The sequence below is a fragment of the Anolis sagrei genome, chromosome 3 (assembly GCF_037176765.1).
Source record: "Anolis sagrei isolate rAnoSag1 chromosome 3, rAnoSag1.mat, whole genome shotgun sequence".
Taxonomy (NCBI): domain Eukaryota; kingdom Metazoa; phylum Chordata; class Lepidosauria; order Squamata; family Dactyloidae; genus Anolis; species Anolis sagrei.
The window spans coordinates 99,689,418-99,704,064 of record NC_090023.1 but is presented as its reverse complement, the minus strand read 5'-3'; the positions used below and the strand labels follow the sequence as shown (position 1 = coordinate 99,704,064).

The 14,647-nt window shown below is 43.9% G+C and overlaps 1 protein-coding gene across 3 annotated transcripts in view; it reads left to right on the top strand.

The window, feature by feature from the left end:
- The first annotated feature begins 4,649 nt into the window (after positions 1-4,649).
- JADE3 (jade family PHD finger 3) overlaps positions 4,650-14,647 on the top strand; it is a 46,203-nt gene continuing 36,205 nt past the window's right edge. The window contains exon 1 of one of the 3 annotated variants that reach the window (XM_060769839.2): positions 4,650-4,887. The gene's annotated coding sequence lies outside the window, so the exon portion shown is untranslated. Of the gene's footprint in view, positions 4,888-5,363; positions 5,389-14,647 lie in introns of those variants that run through there. The other 2 variants (XM_060769837.2, XM_060769840.2) reach the window with 2 other exon arrangements.

Here is a 14,647-nt window from a genome sequence, read left to right as displayed (position 1 = left end):
TGCAGATGAAAGCCAGTTTTCTCAGCTTGAGAATTTTTTCCAAAAGGCTCAGAATTTCACCCGTTTGTCCACAAAGCATTCCTTTATGCGAGACACTGCATTTTTTGTCCTCAGGGCTGTATCAGGTGCTAGTTGGGTCACATGTGCAGAGAGAGATGAATCACAGCATGTGATTTATGCAACCTCTCCTCCCTGTCTGCAGACATCTAGGGAATACAGAGGGGGAGGAAGGATAATTCTTTCTTACATCCCCAAGCTATTTCCACAAAGACTGCTTTCTTCCTGTCAGTAAGAAAACAGGAAAAAATGGAAGTTCTTGAAAACCTAGTTGATTTCTAGAGGAAACTGGATAGCTGACTAAGAGCCACAAGTTGTATGAAGTGTGGGCAGATTCCTTCTTTCCCTTGTCTCTCACATAAGATTTTCTACTTATGCAAAGGACTGAATGTGAGTCAGCAGTGATTTCCTCCATAGAAAGGGAGGCAGTGAATTTTTGCTGCAACTGTACCAGCTGGTCAGGCTTGTTATGCTGCTTTTTTAACTGGATGGCTATGAATTGCGCATAGAGTATAACTCCCCTATATGTGACAGATACATTCCAATACATCCTTGTGGATATCTGAAGTCATGAATAATAGAAAAACCTGTATTTTAACTATACCATAATATTGCACAGGCCTCCAGTGGCACAGTGGGTTTAGACCACTGAGCTGCTGAACTTGCTGATCAAAAGGTCGCAGGGAGCGATGTGAGCTCCCACTGTTAGGCCCAGCTTCTGCCAACCTAGCAGTTCGAAAACATGTCAATGTGAGTAGATCGATAGGTACCGCTTCGGTAGGAGATAATGGCACCCCATGCAGTCATGCCAGCCACATAACCTTTGAGGTGTCTATGAACAGCGCCAGCCCTTTGGCTTAGAAAATGGAGATGAACACCAACCCCCAGAGTCGGACACAACTGGACTTAACGTCAGGGGAAAACCTTTACCTTTTCATAGAATTGCACTAGAGGACCTAGTGAGACAAAAATCCATTTTGTGGTGTGAATATTTTTTGGAGCAATAATGAGGTTCTCATGTCTGCAGTGGTTTTCATGTGCATTTTACTTATTTGCGTTTAAATAACTGCTTAAGGATATATCTGTATGGAGATAAAATGTGCTGAACTCAACTTGCATATTTATTAATTCTCAAGTCACATGGGCTTCTAGTTGAACTCTTATATTTTTAGCACAACTAAGTAGGACATCGTTCATTGTCAAGTCGATTTTAACTTATGGCAACACTATGAATAAGAGACCTCCAAGACACCCTGTAAGTAAGAACCCTTCTCAAGTCTTACAAGGGCAGTGGTTTCCTTGAACCAATCATTTTTAAACTCATTTTCACTTTTAGTGATAGATCCCGCTTGACTTGCTCTAAAGTCCACTCATTTGTTTTGTCTTAATTTAGAACTTAGTGTTGCTAAGACCAATCTCCTTGTCATGTGACTGACAAATACAGTCAGGTCTCCATATCCACAGATTTTGTATCCACAGATCCAGCCATCCATGGCTTGAATTTACTAAAAATATCCGAAAAGAAAATCTTTATTTTTCTGTTTTATATCAGTGACACCATTTTACTACATCATTGTATTTAAGGAGACTTGAGCATCTACAGATTTTGGTATCCATGGGGAATCCTGGAACCAAACACTAGCAGATACCAAGGGCCCATTGTATATAATTTCTGCATAACACCTACACCATATTTATAGCCCCTAGATCACTCCCTCTTCCCTCAAGTTCTTGCCAGTGGCTAGTACTTTGTGTACTTTTAGTAGTTTGAGTAAAGGTGGGCCTCAGACTCTATAGGAAAAATACCTTCCGACCAATCTTCTGCTTGAGCAACTACCTGTACACTATGCCCCGTCCCCTGTCATACTAACTGCTTTTTGGGAGTTCATTTTGAGTTTTGTTTGCAATAAGAGAGTTCCCCATAATTTTTCTTCCATTCAGAGTTACTGTACTTGCATATGTACACAATACCCCACAGGCATATTTTGTGGTGCATGACTGTGACCTATGCATCGATAAAATCTTTGCTTTGGTTAAGCGAACAAGCAGTTGGTCTTTGACCTAGCCAACTATCTGTGGAGGAATGCAGTTTATTTAAAAACAAAAAAAGGAGAAGCACACTTAACTAACCGCATTGTTAGGTTTTGGTTTCTATGATAGTAGCAGGCCTGGGATTTCTGGATAGTTGGGTTTCAAAACCAGTGGGAATATAACCTCACTTTCTGAGCCGTGCAATAAAACAGCAGCCAGGCTTATGTCTAAGAAAGCGAAGGTTACTAATTTCCTTTTTTCAGTCCCAAAGGTGCTACAAGATCTCTTTCTATCCTGTAAAACTCTGGCCCAGACCAACATGGCTAGATCTCTGAATTCAGAATGCTCCAGCTCAAACAAGAGATTCATCTACATCAGTGTTTCTCAATCTATGGGTCTCCAGATGTTTTAGCCTTCAACTCCCAGAAATCCCAACAACTGGCTAGGATTTCTGGGAGTTGAAGGCCAAAACACCTGGGGACCTACAGGTTGAAAACCACTGATCTACATTGTAGAATCATTGCAGTTTGAGCCCACTTAAACTGCTGTGGCTCAATGCTGTGGCATCCTGGGATTTGTAGTTTGGTGTGGCACTATCACTCTGGCAGAGAAGGCTGAAGGTGTTGTAAAACTACAAAGACCCTGATTCCATTGCATTGAAGGTGGCAAAGACAATTACAGTGGTGTCAGACTGCATGACTTCCACATTGTGGATTCACCCAAGGTCTTCTTGAGGGTAAAACTCCCAACATATTATGCGGATCTATTGGTAAGGATAAAGGTTTCCCCTTGACATTAAGTCTAGTCATGTCCAACCCTGTGGGGTGGTGTTCATCTCCATTTCTACGCCGAAGAGCCGGCATTGTCCGCAGACACCTCCAAGGTCATGTGGCCAGAATGACTGCATGGAGTGCTGATACCTTCCTGCCTGAGTGGTACCTATTGATCTACTCAACAGTTTTCGAACTGTTAGGTTGGCAGAAACTGGGGCTAACAGCGGGAGCTCACCCCGCTAACCAGATTCGAACCACTATCCTTTTGGCCAGAAAGTTGAGCAGCTCAGCGGTTTAACCCAGTACACAACCAGGGGATCTATACAGTACAATGAACCACTTGGTACTGGCCTGGCACACTGCTATGAAATCATAGGAATATGGCTGTTTGTGGAAACAAGGATCCAGGGAAGTCATGCTTCCTCACTATTCTGCCTTGGTTAGACCACACCTGGAATATTGTGTCCAATTCTGGGCACCACAATTGAAGAGCAATATTGACAAGCTGGAATGTGTCCCGAGGAGGGCGACTAAAATGATCAAGGGTCTGGAGAACAAGCCCTATGATGAGTGGCTTAAAGAGCTGGGCATGTTTAGCCATGTATAAATATGTGCGAAGAAGTCTTAAGGAGGAGGGAACAAGCTTGTTTTCAACTGCCCTGGAGACTAGGATGTGGAACAATGGCTTCAAACTAAAGGAAAGGAGATTCCACCTGAACATTAACTTCCTGTGAGAGCGGTTCAGCAGTGGAACTTTCTGCCCCGGAGTGTGGTGGAGGTTCCTTCTTTAGAGGCTTTTAAACAGAGGCTGGATAGCTATCTGTTGGGGGTGCTTTGAAGGTGATTTCCCTGCTTCTTGGTAGGGGGTTGGACTGGATGGCCCATGAGGTCTCTTCCAACTCTGATTCTATGATATGGCATTCAGCAGTTGTTATCTGCTCACCCACAGAACACCATATTTAATAAGCCTTGGCACCATAAGAGGGTTTTGTGCGACCAGTCGCTCTTGTTGCAACAGAGTACTAACAGTAAGGGTTTTATTGTGTTGCTGTGGTTTTAAACTGTTTTTATGTTTTAATTTGTATTTTGATATTATGTATACTGATTAGTGGTAAATTGCCTTGAGTCGCTGATAGACTAAGAAGGGCGGTATAGAAATACAGTAAGTAAATAAATAAGGCCGCAGACCATAGTTTAGTTCTTGCTGACCTCTGTTGGTCCATGGAGCACAGATTGGGAACCACTGTGTAGATCAGGCATGGCCAAATGTGGGCCCTCTGGGTGTTTGGGACTTGAACTCCCAGAATTCCTAACATATGCTTTGGATAGCATAGGAAAAGGCGAATACCCCATGTGGGGTATGGTTTGCTGGCTGTGCCCCTGTCCAGAAGATTCCACCTCACTTTCTGTCCCTGTGGAGATTGGATTTTGAGAAATGTGGCTGGTTGTGGGAAGCAGGAGTGGAGAGGGCGCTTCAGCAGAGGGCAACGGAGGCCTCGGAGGGGATCCTTCGATCCTTCCTTCCTTCCTTCCTTCCTTCCTTCCTCCCTCCCTCCCTCCCTCCCTCCTTCCCCTCCCTTCCCTTCCCCTCCCCTCCCCTCCCTTCCCTTCCCTTCCCTTCCCTTCCCTTCCCTTCCCTTCCCTTCCCTTCCCTTCCCTCCTTTCCTTCCCTCCCTCCCCTGCGTGCCTGCTCTTAAGGAGGCCCCGGTGGGCGACAGCGGGCCAAGGCGAGGCGGGGGCAAGCAGCAGGTGCCAAAGCCGGGCGAAAGGGAAGCGCCAACAGGGAGGGAGAGAGAGAGAGAGAAGGGAAGGAAGGGGAAGAGGAGGAGCCTCCGAGGCGAAGGCGGCAGGAGCAGCGCTAGCAGCAGCAGCACCAGAAGCGGCGGCAATAGTACAATAGGGCTCTTGTGCGCTGCCGGCCTCCTCCTCGGCCTCCCCCTCCTCGGCGGTGGCGGCACGAGCGTGAGCCCGCCGGGCTGGTAGCGGGGGAGACGGACCGGCCGCCCCTCCAGCCCGGAGCCACAAGGTAAGCGAACGCCTCGCGTCCTGGGGGAGAGCCAGGGCTGTGGCCAGGCCCGCCAGCCGAGGCCCAGCCGAAAAGGCGAGAGCGGGCGGCTTTGTGGCTGAAGGGAGCGCCCCAGCGGCCTATCCTATCCCCAGGAACTGTTTTCCCGGGTGACTGATTTAGACTCCATCTCCCAGAATCCCTCACCATCGGGTAAGGCAGCCGAGGCTTCTGGGAGTTGGAGTCCAAAACACCTGGCGAGTGCCTAGGCCCTGCTCTGGTCCGAGTTGCCAGCCCCGCGACCGCGCGCCGGGCTCTTCTGCGCATGCGCCGAGGTCCCGAAGGTGGCCGGACGGGCGGAAAGCGGGCCTGGGAGCGAGGCGGGGGCGGGGCCTGCGCCGCCCGTCCTGGGCTGCCGTTGGCCGCCGGGAGCCACGTGACGGGGTGCCCCCCTCCAGCCATGTGGCTTCTCCTGGACTGGGAGCCCCCGTTGGCCTGCCTTTCTTCCCGCTTGGCGGCCGGGTGAGCGCGAGGAGGGGTCAAGGCCTTTGTTCTTCAAAGTTTCCCTCCCGTTTCCTTTATTTCAAGGGCCCCGCTCCCTTGGGTGACTTAAGCTTTGGATGAACCTGTGTTGTTGTCCCAATAAGACCACAGTCGCCTTCATACACAGAGGTGGAGTGTTTATTATTATACATATCTAGGCATTTTTGGAAAGAGGAACTGGAGTGTTGTCGAAGGCTTTCATGGCCGGAATCACTGGGTTGCTGTAAGTTTTCTGGGCTGTGGGGCCATGTTCCAGAAGCATTCTCTCCTGACATCTTTGGCAGGCAGCCTCAGAGGTTGTGAGCTCTGTTGGAAACTAGGCAAGTGAGGTTTATATATCTGGAATGTCCAAAGTGGGAGAAAGAACTCTTGTCTGCTTGAGGCAAGTGTGAATGTTGCAATTGGCCACCTTGATTAGCATTGAATGGCTTTGCAGCTTCAAAGCCGGGCTGGTTGCTGCCTGGGGGTTGATTCCAGACAAGATTCAATCAGGGCCAGCTAACACCTCCCAACAAAGGGTCCCCAGGCAGCAACCGGCCAGGCCTTGAAGCTGCAAGGCTATTCAGTGCTAATCAAGGTAATCAATTGCAGCATTCACACTTGCCTCAAACAGATAATAGTTCAGTGAAAACTCACAGCGACCAAGAAACTGGAGTGTCATTCAGGGTGATCTTCCAGGGGATGCTGGACTGTGGCTCCACCTGGAAGTAAGGGGCAAAAATACTTGGATGAGGTGTTTTACATACCCTACATGCTCATGTATAAGGCCAAACATTTTAATCAGAAAAACAATACCAAAATGACTTATCCATGGGTCAATGTGAGTACAGTATTGTACTTTAACCCATCTCAAAAGAAAGGAGCCGTCCCTTTCTTAAAGAAGAAAGGTCCATTCTGTGAGAAACTTAAGGCTTCTTCTACACTACCATATAAAATCCAGATTATCTGCTTTGAACTGAATTATATGGCAGTGAAGATTCATATAATCATGTGGATTATCTGCTTTGATAATCTTGCAGGGTTGAAAGGGCCTAAAAGAAACACTAGCACTTTCAGCAATCTCTGCTGTGGCACCATTTCTGGCCCTCTTGGATGGAGAAATCAATTTATTTGCCCTGTACACTCAAGTATAAGTCTAGAAATTTTGGTAAAAAAACAACAACCCCCAGAACCCCCCTCGGGGGTTGAGAAGGGCGGGGTAGAAGTGACCTAAATAAATAAATAAATAAATAAATAAATAAACCTGGACCAGCTTCTCCATGGGTCAGTATAAGTACTGTGCTGTAACTCTTATCAAAAAAGGAACCATTCCCTCCTCTATGTAAAGCAGTGTGAAGTGAGATGAGTCCATCCTGGGATAACCTCAAAGAAGCACCGACCCTCTTTACGTTCTTCTGTCCTTTTTGGGTGCTTGGCTGGGGGCGGCAGGCCCTCTTAGGTGGCATTGGCACTTGCCCCTCTCTGTGGAATGACCCTCAACTTACCCACAGGTCAATGTAAGTACTGTGCCTTAACTTGCTGAAACAAACCACCTCATTCTCTGAGCAGAGGGCCAAAAGGCAAGAGCTGAGTCAGTCCTGGAAGAACCTAAAAGACAGTTCTGAGCAGAGGAATGGCGATGGGCAGCTGGGCCCCTGAGTCAGCACTGGGTCTTTCTCCCTTCACAGAATGAGTATCAATTTATCCATGAGTCATATTGCCCCCAGTATCGCAATGGGTGAGTACTGCTCACTGAAAGGTCAGCGGTTTGAATCCGGGGAGTGGGGTGAGCTCCCGTCTGTCAACTCCAGATTCTCATGCAGGGACATGAGAGAAGTCTCCCACAGGATAGTAAAACATTTGGGCGTCCCTTAGGCAATGTCCTCGCAGATGGGCAATTCTCTCACACCGGAAGAGACTTGCCGTTTCTCAACCAGAATTTTGGTCCCCAAACCAGCTCTCAATTGATACATGAGGTCAACTTATACATGAGTACAATTGACAGAAAGACTAGTGTCCTCAGTACCAGTAGAGCATAGTGAAAGATGGGTTATATTCCAGTATCTGGAGAGCTGTACCTTTTTTCTTCTTCTGTGTGGACACATATATAGGATACCAGCACTTAGCACACAGAGGCCTGCTTTCAGACTACTATCCTGTGCCTTTTTGTCAGGGATTAGGCCACACTGAACATTGCGGAACTTGGTCCAAGCAAGCACACATAGTGAAGGCAACCGTTTCTTATTGACAAATACTAACAGATTTATTTTTCTAGAAACACAGCCAGTTTGCATTTTAATATTGTGTACACATCCTTGATAAACGGAATGTTGATGTTTTTAGTTTAGTCTTAGATCTGCCAACAATATACTTCAGATGCTAGTCTTTCTGTCAATTAAATCTTGAATTCAGTTTGGCTGTCATCTAATCAAAGTTTTTTTTTGTTACTTATTTAAAAGTTATTGTTGTGGGCCTTCAAATCATATCTGGCTTACAGAGTCTCTAAGGTGAAGCTATCATGGGGTTTTCTTGGCAAGATTTGTTCAGAGGGATTTTGCCTTTGTCTTCCTCTGAGGCTGAGTGAGGTTTCAAGCCCTGATTTCCAGAGTCCTCGTCCAACCATTAAACCATTAACAACCGTGCTGGTTCTCCCAATTTTAAAATTGGGGTTAAACTGCTGAGCTGCTGAACTTGCAGACTGAAAAACTGATGGTTTGAATCCAGAGAGTGGAGTGAGCTCCCACTGTTAGGCCCAGCTTCTGCCAACCTAGCAGTTTGAAAACATGCAAATGTGAATAGATCAATAGGTACCGCTCTGGCAGAAAGGTAACAGCGCTCCATGCAGTCATGCTGGCCACATGACTGTAGAGGTGTTTATGGATAATGCCAGCTCTTCGGCTTAGAAATGGAGATGGGCATCACCCCCAAGATTTGGAGACAACTAGATTTAATGTCAGGGGAAACATTTACCTTTACCTTTTACATACATTCGGTTTTTCATGAAATATATATGTGTGTGTTTGTCTCTCTGTGTGTATGTGTGTCTATCTATGTATTTATCTATCTAACCCTGACTTGTAAGCATGTCCCTTTGAACTCATCCTGACACTGTGAAGGAAATTTTATAGTACATCTGCAAAAAAAATGCAGTTGATAGAAATGAACAGAGATGGTTGCATACATTTTCATATATTACTATGTTGTGTTCCCTTAATATTGTTATAATGGTCTGAGATGGTCGAAGAGGGTCTTTCAATGGTTTAAATAATTTAACAACTTGCAGTGGGGGGAAAAACCTCACCAGTAGAACAGAATACAGAGATGATCAATTTGGATGGTATTTCTTGGCTTGTGACCAAGTAGCTTCTAATTGCTATGCACTCTTTGTACAAGCAAAAGAAAGCACCATTATAGAGATACAGAGAGTTTAGGTTCTCTGTTGACTCTTTTCATCCTTTCTGTGCTTCTCCTAATGGTGCGAGTAACCTGAAAATGTAGAAGTACTGATGTCTAGAAGCCAAATAATAAAGTGCTTTGGGAAGTAGGGCAAGTGAAATATACAAATAGTGTTTTGGAGCCAGTGGGGTGGTTTCCTCTGTAATCAGAAACACTCTCCGAAACAACAGTGCATGCAGTGGTCACTTAAGAAAATATTGAATTTTACAAGGCCTGCCTTTAATCCCTTGCCACAAGGCAATGATCTGATATTTTAATTTTACTTGCCTCTTCCTCTGCTTCTTAGCTCAATTATCGAATTGTACGTGACCGTGCAGATTGTTCATAGAGATGTGCAGAGTCTGGGCTGACAGATAAAAACATCCCTAATCCCTAAATCTGCAGGCTGGGAGCTAGTTAGGATGGGGTGGAAGTACTATTTCACCCTAGAAGCGGTTGTTTGTTCTGGCAGCTCATTTTCATTGGTGGAAAACTCTGACTGGAAAGCTATTAGTAATGGTGTTCTTATTGTCAATAGTATCCAGCATCAGTGTGTCATTACTGGACTGGGCCCCTGAGCTGGCGTAGCTAATCCCACCATGACTTTTTATGTGTGCAGGTGTGAAAATAAAACCGATACATATGCAGTAAATTATATAGGTAACATAAAAAATTGCAGCAAGCTCATCCCATACATTCACCCATTTGTTTGGGCTGTATGATATTGGCAGTTTTGTTTCTAATTATGCCCAACGTGGAACGTGTTTTTGGTGTCTAGTGGCTCATTTAGAAGAGAAGGCTGAGATGATAGCCATGTTTAAATATTTGAGAAGGTGGCACATTGAGGAGGGGGGAAACTTGTTTTCTGTTCCTCTGGAGACTAGGACACAATGGAGCAATGGATTCAAACTGCAGGAAAAGAGATTCCACTTAAACAATAGAAAAAAAAACCCCTTCCTGGCAGTAAGAGCTGTTTGACAGTGGAATATGCTGCATTGGAGGGTGGCGGCGTCTCTTCTCTGGACATTTTAAAACAGAGACTGAATGGTCATCTGTTTGGAGCGCTTTGATTGTTGTTTTCCTGCATGGCAGGGGCTTGGACTGGATAGCCCTTTGGTCGCTTCCAACTCTAACAGTCTGCACCAGTCATGTGTAGCTGCAAATAGGACCAGGGTCATTTTCCTGTTGTTTTTTAAAGGAAATGTTTGAAAATTTGGGCCAATTATTCCCCCCCCCCCCCATAAAAAAACACCAGCCTGAAAACCTTTTTTAAATTTTGGAGGGATTTAGGAGGTTCTGTGGGCAACACTTAAAGATCCAAAGAGCCACATATGCCCTCCTGTCCATATTTTGCCCATCGGAAGGGTACACTTCAGGCATTAGGGCTGCTAAATATATCTTCATATATGCATTATTTACATATGTCGCTAGATATAATGTATTGTAAGGCTATTATGCCACTTGTGGGTTTTTTTCCTTCTTCATAGTTCTGCTGGCGCAGTGGGTTAAACTGCTGAGCTGCTGAACTTGCTGACCGAAATATTGGCAGATCTAATCCAAGGAGCAGGGTGAGCTCCCGCTGTTAGGCCCAGCTTCTGCCAACCTAGCAGTTGGAAAACATACAAATATGAGTAAATCAATACGTACCACTTCAGCGGGAAGGTAATGACACTCCCTGCAGTCATGCTGGCCACATGACACCAGAGACACCAGCTCTTTGACTTAGAAATGGAGATGAGCACAACTCCCCCAGCCTCGAACACGACTAAACTTAATGTCTCGGGAAACCTTTACTATCATGCCACTTATGTTTTTTTTTTTTTGCCTTCTTCATATTTTTGTGGTAAATTATTTTCAGTTTGGTTAGCCTTTGGGATCAATTTTGATTCTCTTAGTTAATTTCATTCAAATTGGCCTATGTGTGTGTTTTAACTAGTTTAAACTTTCTTTGTCAAATCATTTAACATGCTTTTAGTCCATTTAAATTACATTTTGTAGTTTTAAATAGATTAAATAATGTTATTGTACACCATCCTGAGACTCTTAATACCTTTCATGAAAAATGAAATAAATGTGCACCTTGTTTATATCTCTTATTGTTGTAATTAATAACAGATTTAAGTGGGCCTCTGTTTTCATTCAAACAACATGAGTCAGCAGCGTGAATATGGAACTGTTTCTGATTTCTGGTATATATGTTGCTTCCGTTTGAGAGGTTATGTGTGTTGGTTTTATTTTTGACAGTCTGAAAAAAACTGCTACTCATAAGCATTCTACCACTACAATGCTAGCAATGTTTGCAAGTGATAAGAACATCCGGCAGCTGCCTCTTCAGTGGAAGGAATCCAAGCTTGCAAATGGCTTGACCTTCTTAAGAATCCAGAAGCTGATTGAAAAAGAAGACATTGTAGCAAAAACCTTTGCAGCCCTATAAATGATTTTTAGGAATATATTTCATTGATTCATTGGTTGTTCCTTCTGAGCATTTGTGCTGAGGAGTGTAGGCTTTATGCCTACAGAGAAATAAAAACTTCCTAATATTGTGAGAAGTCTACATGTTTTAATATTACATTACGTTTGGAGACTGATAACCTTATTTATCTAATTCAGGCATAGGCAAACTTTGGCCCTCCAGATCTTTTGGACTTACAGAAATCACAGGCAGCTTACTGGCGTTAATGAATTGTGGGAGTTGAAGTCCAAAACACCTGGAGAGGCAAAGTTTGCCCATGCCCGATCTCATTGAAGGATTGGGTCATTTTGTGAGTTCCAAAAATGTTGATCTGATAAACGTTGTGAACCTAATTTTAAAACTAACTCTTCAGCATTACACAAACTTGATGAATTCTTTCCCCCTGCAGTTTGTGGTTTGTAGTAGTATTCATTGTCATTATTAGGATTGGTTGAAGGAATATGGCAACTGATTTTGTACATACGAATCAAAAGGAGATACAGTACAGGTACAGTATGCCTTATCCAAAAATGCTTGCAACCCGAAGTGTTTTCAATTACCGTATACCGTGTTACCTATATTTGCACATATATAGCTATTGAGGTGTCTTGGAGGTGGGACCCAAGTCTAAACACAAAATATATTTTATACACACCGTATGCATGTGGCTTAAAGGTAATTTTATACAATATTTTGAATAACTCTGTGCATGAAACAACATCTGTGTACGTTGGACCATCAGAAAGCAAACTGTATCAGTCATCCATATGAGTCCTTTGGGCATTTTAAATATTTCTGATTTTTGGATAAGGGTTGCTCAAAACTTTACTGAATTCTTCCTCAGATTAATCCCAGGGTGGGGTTATGTCTGAACACCGCCAGTATATTTGTTTCCACAGAATTACATTTTGCAGTCCTTTGCAGTTGCATATTTAGTAAAATGTTTTAAAAAGGGAAGCTATGTCTGCTCAGAAGTATTAGATATTCAAATTTCCCCTTTCCAAAGATTGGACAATGATTGTTTAATTTAGAAAGTTAAATGAAACAAGAATGGCAGTTTCTATTAACATCTAATTTTTTTTAGAGATAGCATTACTCTTGGTGGAAATTCTCTATTGTGTGCACGTCTTGAATGGGTACCATTATTTATAATCATTCCTAAGTGATGCAGCTTTTTCCGTCTTCTTTGGAGTCATGTATGCCTTGGGTTTTCCATTCCATACCGCTGGCAGAGGAGGAAGAAGAAGCCATGGTATAGAGTGTAACTGTTCTTCGCTTTGCAGACTGCAGTTTTTTAAAAGCCCACTGACAAGGATTAGGTATAATCACATTGCTGCTGTTGGCCCTTTCCCACAGCCAGACACAGGGTTGCTATTCACAGAGGAGGAGGCTGTTGAAAGCCAGGATGGGAGCAAAGAACAACAGTGTTACTTGCTCTAGTCCGGAAGGAAGTGAACACAGAATTGTCCCTTTCTGCCAAGTGACTAAATTGGGGAAGAGAAATGCAATGAAAAGAGAGTTATTTTAAAGGGAAATGTAAATACTGTTGTGGAATAGAATGGAAACAGTGCATGGCTATCTAAAGAAAAGAGATGAGTTGTTGGCTTGAAGTCTTTTAAAAGCAGCTATGCCAGTATATTTCTGAAGTTCAGGGTAGAAGGGTAGAGCATACAGTAGTAGTCTAGTGGTCTATCAGAAGCACATCTTGCTGTCTTCATGCACATTTTCTAAAAATGCCGTAACACTCCCCTTCTGTTCCATTATTTGTTTTAAGTAAGAGGTACTTCTACACTTTTACTTTCTGCTTCATAAAAGTTAAAATATTTTACTGCAAGTTTCATTTTTGTCATCTAGAAATTCATTAATCACACAATTGTTGTTGTTCATTCGTTCAGTCGTCTCCGACTCTTCGTGACCTCATGGACCAGCCCACGCCAGAGCTCCCTGTCGGCTGTCACCACCCCCAGCTCCTTCAAGGTCAGTCCAGTCACTTCAAGGATGCCATCCATCCATCTTGCCCTTGGTCGGCCCCTCTTCCTTTTGCCTTCCTCTTTCCCCAGCATAATTGTTATTTATGCTAATTTTAGCAACTATTATTTATTTACTTTATTTATATACCGCTTTTCTCAGCCCTCAGGCGACTCAAAGCGGTGAAACTTAAATCAGAAAATGAAATGGTTTATATGTAATTTTTTGTGAGTACTAGACAATACAGCCCAATACAGTCAGTTACAATGTCACACACATGTGACACAACCCAAGGAACTTTGACATGCATATTGAAATATCTTACATCCAAGGAAAAGCTTATGTGGAAGAAATAAGAACTTTAAAAATAATTGCAAATCCAAACGTTCAGACCATATATTTGAACAAGAAGATTGTTCAGTAGGCTTGTGTAATCTGGATAAACCTTGACCCGTTTTGTGTCCCGGCTTTCAGAGGGGCCCTAATCCGTTTTTGGGAGCCTCCTGAAACCATGAGGGCAGATATCTGTTTTTGCTCTGGGGTGCTGAAAGATCAGTTTTCTATCGGCTCATTTTTTGGGGAGGGGGGGGATTCCCAGGCTCCCCTTCCCATCATAGGCATTTAAGCTGTTTCTATTTTAGAGGAGAAGTGCTCAGCTGCAAGGAGGCTTCTTACCTGTTTCTCTACTCTAGAAGTGGCACTCGGCTGCCGGGAGGCATGCATGCTTTCTGGGCCTGCACACCACACACACACTCTTTCCAAGGCAAGGAGGCAAGTTCTGTTTTTTACTCTAGAGGAGGTTCTTGGTTGCAGGCAGGTTTGCTGACTTTCTGGGCCTGTATGCCACACATGCACTCTTTCCAAGGCAAGGAGACAAGTTCTGTTTCCAAGGCAAGGAGGCTGCTCACGAAAAGTAGGCGATCCAGGATCAGCTCCTGCTTGCTTTCGTGTCAAGCTTATTTTCGTACTGGGGGGTGCTTCCTGTTATGTGCTCCTGAAGGTAACGAAAGTAATGAAAGAACGGATGTAACGAAGGAAAATGGATTTGCGCACAACTCGTATTGTTTCGTTGGCATACATTTGTAGTTTAAAATACTTTTTATTAGCTTCAGGTTTGCAGTGGGAGTGCTGAAATGGTAATTTAGAATGATATGGGTGATCCATTGGTAATGTCTCAATCAGAGGTGAGATGAGAGTGGCTCTTTGGATGTTGTTGGATTGCAACTCCTAGTAAGTTTTCACTGCTGATTGTACTGGCCAAGTTTCATGGGAGTTGTAGTTCAACGATAACTGGATGTTTTTTGTTCCTGGAAGGGCCCTTTTTTGTGCCTGGAAGGGTATTTTGCCAAGTTTTGGTGCATATGTAGGTGGTTATTTTATTTCAAAATTAGACATGTTTTCTGG